The 5896-nt window shown below is 48.7% G+C and overlaps 1 protein-coding gene across 1 annotated transcript in view; it reads right to left on the bottom strand.

Annotated features, from left to right (window-relative positions):
* Usp43 (ubiquitin specific peptidase 43) overlaps positions 1-5896 on the bottom strand; it is an 83553-nt gene that overhangs the window by 27636 nt on the left and 50021 nt on the right. The gene's annotated exons all lie outside the window — the stretch shown is intronic.

Raw genomic sequence — 5896 nt, 5'->3', positions numbered from 1 at the left:
ATACAAAATGGACATTCATCTGTATCCCCCTTTTTTGTTAAGTTCCATTATTTGAATATTATAGGCGTGTAAATTCAGCAAAATATTCTAAAAGAGTCCAGTAGCCCATAATAGTATTGGGTCTTCCGCTGGACTGGCAATGTCAGAAATTGTTGACCTGAGTCCCCTACAGCTCAACATAACATCATGGCTTTACTTCTTATATTTCATTTTTGTACTTTTCTGCTGGATGGTTAAGACCAAGGTAAAGCAGGACCTGTGCAATAAGAGTTGTAGCTTTTGGGTCTGATAAGGTCAGTGAAATCCCCTCAGGATTTATCCTGAGATCCTGTACCTCAGAGTGTAGAACCTTTGTCACTGTCAGCCATGTGGAAGCGTCACGGCCATTGCTTGGCCAATGAAGCACAGTTAATTTTTAAAAAGAGATCCAACAGTAATAAAGTTGCAGATATCTACTAACAATATATTGAAAATTCAATATCAGCTAACGATATATTGAAAATTCAAGGAGTACATGACCAAAAATACAGCTCTGCAGGAAGGTTTCAATGCATCGCCTTCCTAGTCAGGTGGCTCTGGAGAAGGTAAATTAAAGGCACGGCCGAACTGAATGGACGACCGGCTCAGCTAATCGTTATTCCACAAAGCTCACATTTCTCCAGTTGACAATATGTATTATTTATATGTACACAGAGCATTTACAAAATCATCACCATGCACTTGATCATAAAAAGAATGACTTGAAAAGTCACATTCTTGGGTCACAATTCATCAAATTAGAAGAAATAAGAAGGTGACAAAACAGTCATTAAGTACTTGAAACTCTCAGATAAGGTCTAGATCAAAGAAGAAATGAAAACTGAGATGAAATAAGAGCTGAAAAAGAGAAAAACAAAACCTCTGACCCCCAGTGAAAGCCACAGTGGAAATTTATCAACCAAAAACTCCTGTCCTGAAAAGTAGAGTGGTCTAAGCCCAGGGCCCTTCTAAAGAGGACTCCAGGCAGTTTTCCTTCCACTCAGGGACTGAAAGCAAATCACTACTGTCTACAGCATGAGGATCGATTGATCCTCTGCCCTGAGCCCTGAGCCCTGGCTGGGTCTCTGGAAGAACCCTCAGGACTGTGCCTGGCAGTTCCTGAGTCCCACACTGAAAAGCTATCCCGCCAGTGAGGTTACCTCCATTGGGGCCATCCGATGCCTTTCTCCTAGGGAGCCCTGAGAAATGGCCTGGGGTACTGTGCTTTTAGATGGATGGGGTGGAGTCAGATTTATGAGCTTATCCTAGACAGTGCTTCAGGAATGGACAACTTGGAAGGACACTTTCATGTTTTACACTATCTCCTAACTGTGAAGTCCTGAAAATGCAGGGAGAAAAATCAACGCCCAGTGTGGGTGGGTCAGAACCCACTGTGGGAAGCAGTAGGGGCGGAGCCGGGCGTGGCAGCACACACCTGCAATCCCAGCATTCTGCAGGGCTGAGGCAGGAGGACTGCAAGTTCTAGCACAGCCTAGGAAACCAAGGGACCTAGACCTAGACACTGTCTCAAAGCACAAAATAAAAAGGAGCTGGGGATGTAGCTAGGTTCAGTCTCTAGTACTAGGAGAAAAAAAGCAATGCAAAAAAACAAAAATAGGAATGCACTAGATGAATGTTAAGGGACTCAGCTCCGCCATAGCTCTGGCTCCTCTCCCCACTCCCATCCGACTCTAGGCCATTTCCCTGGCTGTCCCCTTCCTGAAATGCTTTCCCCTGACTGCCACGTGGGCTGCCTCCTTCTCACTCATACCACTTCCTTAGAAAGGTCTTCCTCACACAACCCATTAAGCTCTGCCTCCTTCCCTCATCCCCAGCCTCCCTATCTCCTTCCTGATGATTTATCCCTGTTCTCCAATCTTTTTGCTGCCTTCCTTATCTGCCTACCCCCATAAGACCACAAGTTCCCATGGGAGCCAAGAAAGAACAAGCCTTGGCATCTCTAGGGAATCAGCCCCAGGTCCCCCTGCAGACACTAAAAGTCCTTCTAGTCCTTGATATAGCATGGTATCTGCATAGAACGTATGCATATTCTCCCATACACTTAAATCATCTCTAGATTATTTATAACACCCAGTGACATACCAGTGCTATACAGGTAGTTCTTATCCATTTTGGTTTAGGTATAATAACAAGGAAGAAGTCTACATGTTCAGTATAGGTGATTTTTTGCTCCCCAAAAATATTTTCAATCCACAGGTGGCTGGCTCTACAAATACAAGTCCCTTACATGTGTAGACAGATGATCGTGGAAGAGGAGCAGGTGTGAGAAGGTCTCAGGAGACCCTGTGTGACAGGTGAACGCACCTCTTGTATTACCTGACTCTACTCAAGGCTGTGAAGAGCCACCGCTGTGACCAAGAGGAGACCCCACAGCTGCAGAGAATCAGCAAATGGAGCGCACATACCCTTTCCTTGGCTGCAGAGGCCATTGGCAGAGATAGGAGAGTCAGGCGCCCGGGCCAGGGAGGGGCAGGGGGCAGAGCTCCAGGACAGCAGGCTGCTTCGGGTGCTGTTGCCGCTGTAACTGCCGAGCCTCAGGAGCCAGTGGTCAGACAGGGAGGAGCTGGTGGAGCCTGCAGAGGAAGCCGGGGAGAGAGGCTACACCAAACGCCCTTCAGCATCCTCGGAGCTCCCCTCCGCCTAGCCCCAGCCCCACAGAACCCCATTCTGCAGCCTGCAGAAATGGCTCTAAATGCCCAGAGTCCCCCAGTGGGGGCCCCTGTGCCCAACCTTATGGGTTCAGGGAGAGGCAAGAGGGCATAGAGAAGAAAGTACATGGATGAGTACTGAAATGCTTTCCAGGCTGGCTTTCTAAAGGTTTCATTTTGTTTTTCCAGAACCAAAGGACTTTATTACTCACAGCCCTAGCCATGGTCAGAATTTGATCCCAGGACCCTCGGTCTCAGTTCCCAAGGGTTACCATGCAGTAAGCTATGTCACAGGAGCAGATCCCAGGTTCAGGGAAACCAAGACTTTGATGATGGTCATGAGGGATGTCCACCCTTTGATCTAGAGGGAGACATTACTTCATCACATTGGACAGTAAGAAAAATGCCCTTCTCCAATAGGGTGTTTTATTCTTCTTTCAATATCTCCTCTGTGCAAGTATGCAGAAGTGAGGCTTGCCTGACCTGCTGAGAACTCTTGTTTATTTAGCCATCTTTCAATAATGGTTAAGAGAAGATCTGGTTCACTGTTGTCACATGCCCTCCCATCCCTGAGGTAAGGATGGCCGAGTGGAATGAGTCGCACAGAAAGGACAGCCAGGCCCTTCTTTCCTCTCGACTTCTGAGTAAGCCTAAGGCTAATAAATGAATTGCTGGGGTACCAGTAAGCAGCTGCACCCTCCTTGCTACCCGTCCCTAACAGGACGAACACATGCTTCTAACACAGGTTTGTATGACCCAAGCTTCATTAAATCTGGCTCATTACGAGTGAGACTGAGAACGTGGCGCTCCACAACCTCAAGTGACATCCTGCTCTGACTAAAATAAATGTATGTTTGTTTTGCTGCTTGGTTGAAGAGAAGGTCTCACTATGTAGGCCCGGCTGGCCTCAAACTTATGGCGAGCCTCCTGCTTCAGCCTGCTGAGGGCAGGGATTACAGACATGGCCCACCACGCCCAGCGAAGTCACTCTTTTTCCCTTTCTTGACTTATTTATCCCACATCCTAACAAGTAAGATGCTAACCTGCGGTGCCCAGATTTGTAGATCAATAGCCAGGGCTCCCCCTTTTCACTCCTGGCCTACCTTGCTGGTCCTGGCTGTTCGGCTGGGAATTCTCCTGATTCTTCAAGCAACTCCTACACCTCCCCCCACATAGCAACACTCACCTCTCATGGAGCTGCTGGCCGACCATGGGGGAATGCTGTTCCGCTTCTGATAAAATAGGATGTATGCCCCTCTGGTGTTGACCTCATCTTCTCGAATTGGCTCCACTGTGCTGTCATCGTAGCTGTACCACTGGCCATCCAGAGAGTTCCGGCAGTAAGCTGCAAACGACCCAACCGCAGTCTCAGTGACCAGAACCCCAATGGGCAGAGGACAAGGGGCATGGCTGAACCACAGACATGCATATCACAAAGAAAAAGTCCCCCAGCCAGGGTGGGGGGGAGGCGGGGGGACTAGAAATGAATTCTGAGGAATCCAAAATGAGCACAGGTCACACTCCCAGATTCTTACTGATAAAAAGTACTGCTGTTTCAGGTTTGAATCCTTTTTCTGTAATGGGGCAGATAAGCAAACAGTTCAGGCTCTGCATGTCATCTACGGGCACATACACTCTGCCACATACCCCAATCCTTTCTTTTCTTTCTTTCTCTTGTTTTAAACCACTTTTAACATTGTAAAAGCCAGGTGTGGTGGCATACGGTTGTGATTCCAGCACTCGGGAGACTGAGACAGGAGGAATGCTTTAAGTTCAAGGCCAGCCTGGGCTACCCAGTGAGCTCAAGGCCAGCCTGCACTATACAGTGAGACCCTGCCTCAAAAATTACAAAAGAAAAGCATTTTAAATTCACGGGCTATGCGGACACCAGTGCTACACAGGAACTGGTCCTTGGGCCACCGTTTTGTGTCGCATTAAGCCAGGCACCCAGGAGTTTCTATTTGCCTTCCTTTCTCTTCCACCCCATACAAGTCTAAAAGCCATTCTTACTGACCCTACTCCCAAAATGTGTCCTGGATACTTGGGTGATCAGTACTTGGCCAGAAGAATCTCTCACTTGAGCCTCAGACTCCCACTCCTAAATGAAACTCCAACTCTTCTTCCTTTCTACCTGTTCTCTGTAGTGTGACTATCTCTCACTATATTGAGTACTTGGCTAAGGTTGGCTTGTTTTGCAGTAGCGAGGACTGACCCTGGGGTGTCGCCAGTGAGTTATACCCCAACTTTTTTTTTTTTTTTTTGAGACAGGGTCTTACTAAGTTGCCCAGGTGGGACTCAAACTTGTAGCCTTCCTGCCTCAGCCTTCTTCAGTGTTGGGATTGCAGGTGTACACCGTCAGGCCCAGCTCTAAGCTATGCTTGGTCCTTTACTTAAAACTTTTACATGGTTTCTGTGATGTGATAAAATGTTTGCTAAAATGTTGGGAATCTTCAAAGTAATAGTATCTGCTCACATGCTTACAGGTTGGCTGGCCGCTCCCAGGTCACTCAGGAAGGGGCCGGTCACCAGAAAGCCCAAGGCAGAGTTTGTGAGTTGGGACTTTCAGCCATGGGACAAAACTAAACTCCAAATATGAAGCAATAACAGGTGGGTATAATGGCACACATCTGTGATCCCAGCCCTCAGGGCGCTGAGTGAGGAGGACTGCTGCAAGTTCAAGGCAGCTGGAGCTATATAAAGAGTTCAGGGCCAGCCTGAACTACATAGTGAGACCCTGTCTCAAACAAAGACTCAAAACATAAAAGTGTAGTATCTGTTATGGTACAAGAGCTTTCAAGGGCTCGGGATCCTGAATAGACCCAGAGCGCAGGCCCAGAGAGTGAGTTAGACAACTGAGGGCCGCGGGATCCTGAATAGACCCAGAGTGCAGGCCCGGCGAGTGAGTGAGACGACCCAGGGCCTGACGGGATCCTGAACAGACCCAGAGCGCAGGCCGGCGAGTGAGTGAGACGACCGGGGCCCTCGGGATCCTGAATAGACCCAGAGCACAGGCCCAGCGAGTGAGTGAGACGACCCAGGCCGCGGGATCCTGAACAGACCTGGAGGCAGGCCCGGCAAGTGAGTGAGATGACCCAGGCCGCGGGATCCTGAACAGACCTGGAGCGCAGGCCCGGCGAGTGAGTGAGATGACCCAAGGCCTGACGGGATCCTGAACAGACCCAGAGCGCAGGCCCGGCAAGTGAGTGAGA

This window comes from Octodon degus, unplaced genomic scaffold, assembly GCF_000260255.1.
Source record: "Octodon degus isolate 3935 unplaced genomic scaffold, OctDeg1.0 scaffold00219, whole genome shotgun sequence".
In the NCBI taxonomy this organism is placed as follows: Eukaryota; Metazoa; Chordata; class Mammalia; order Rodentia; family Octodontidae; genus Octodon; species Octodon degus.
This window is presented reverse-complemented; position numbering and strand designations above follow the sequence as displayed.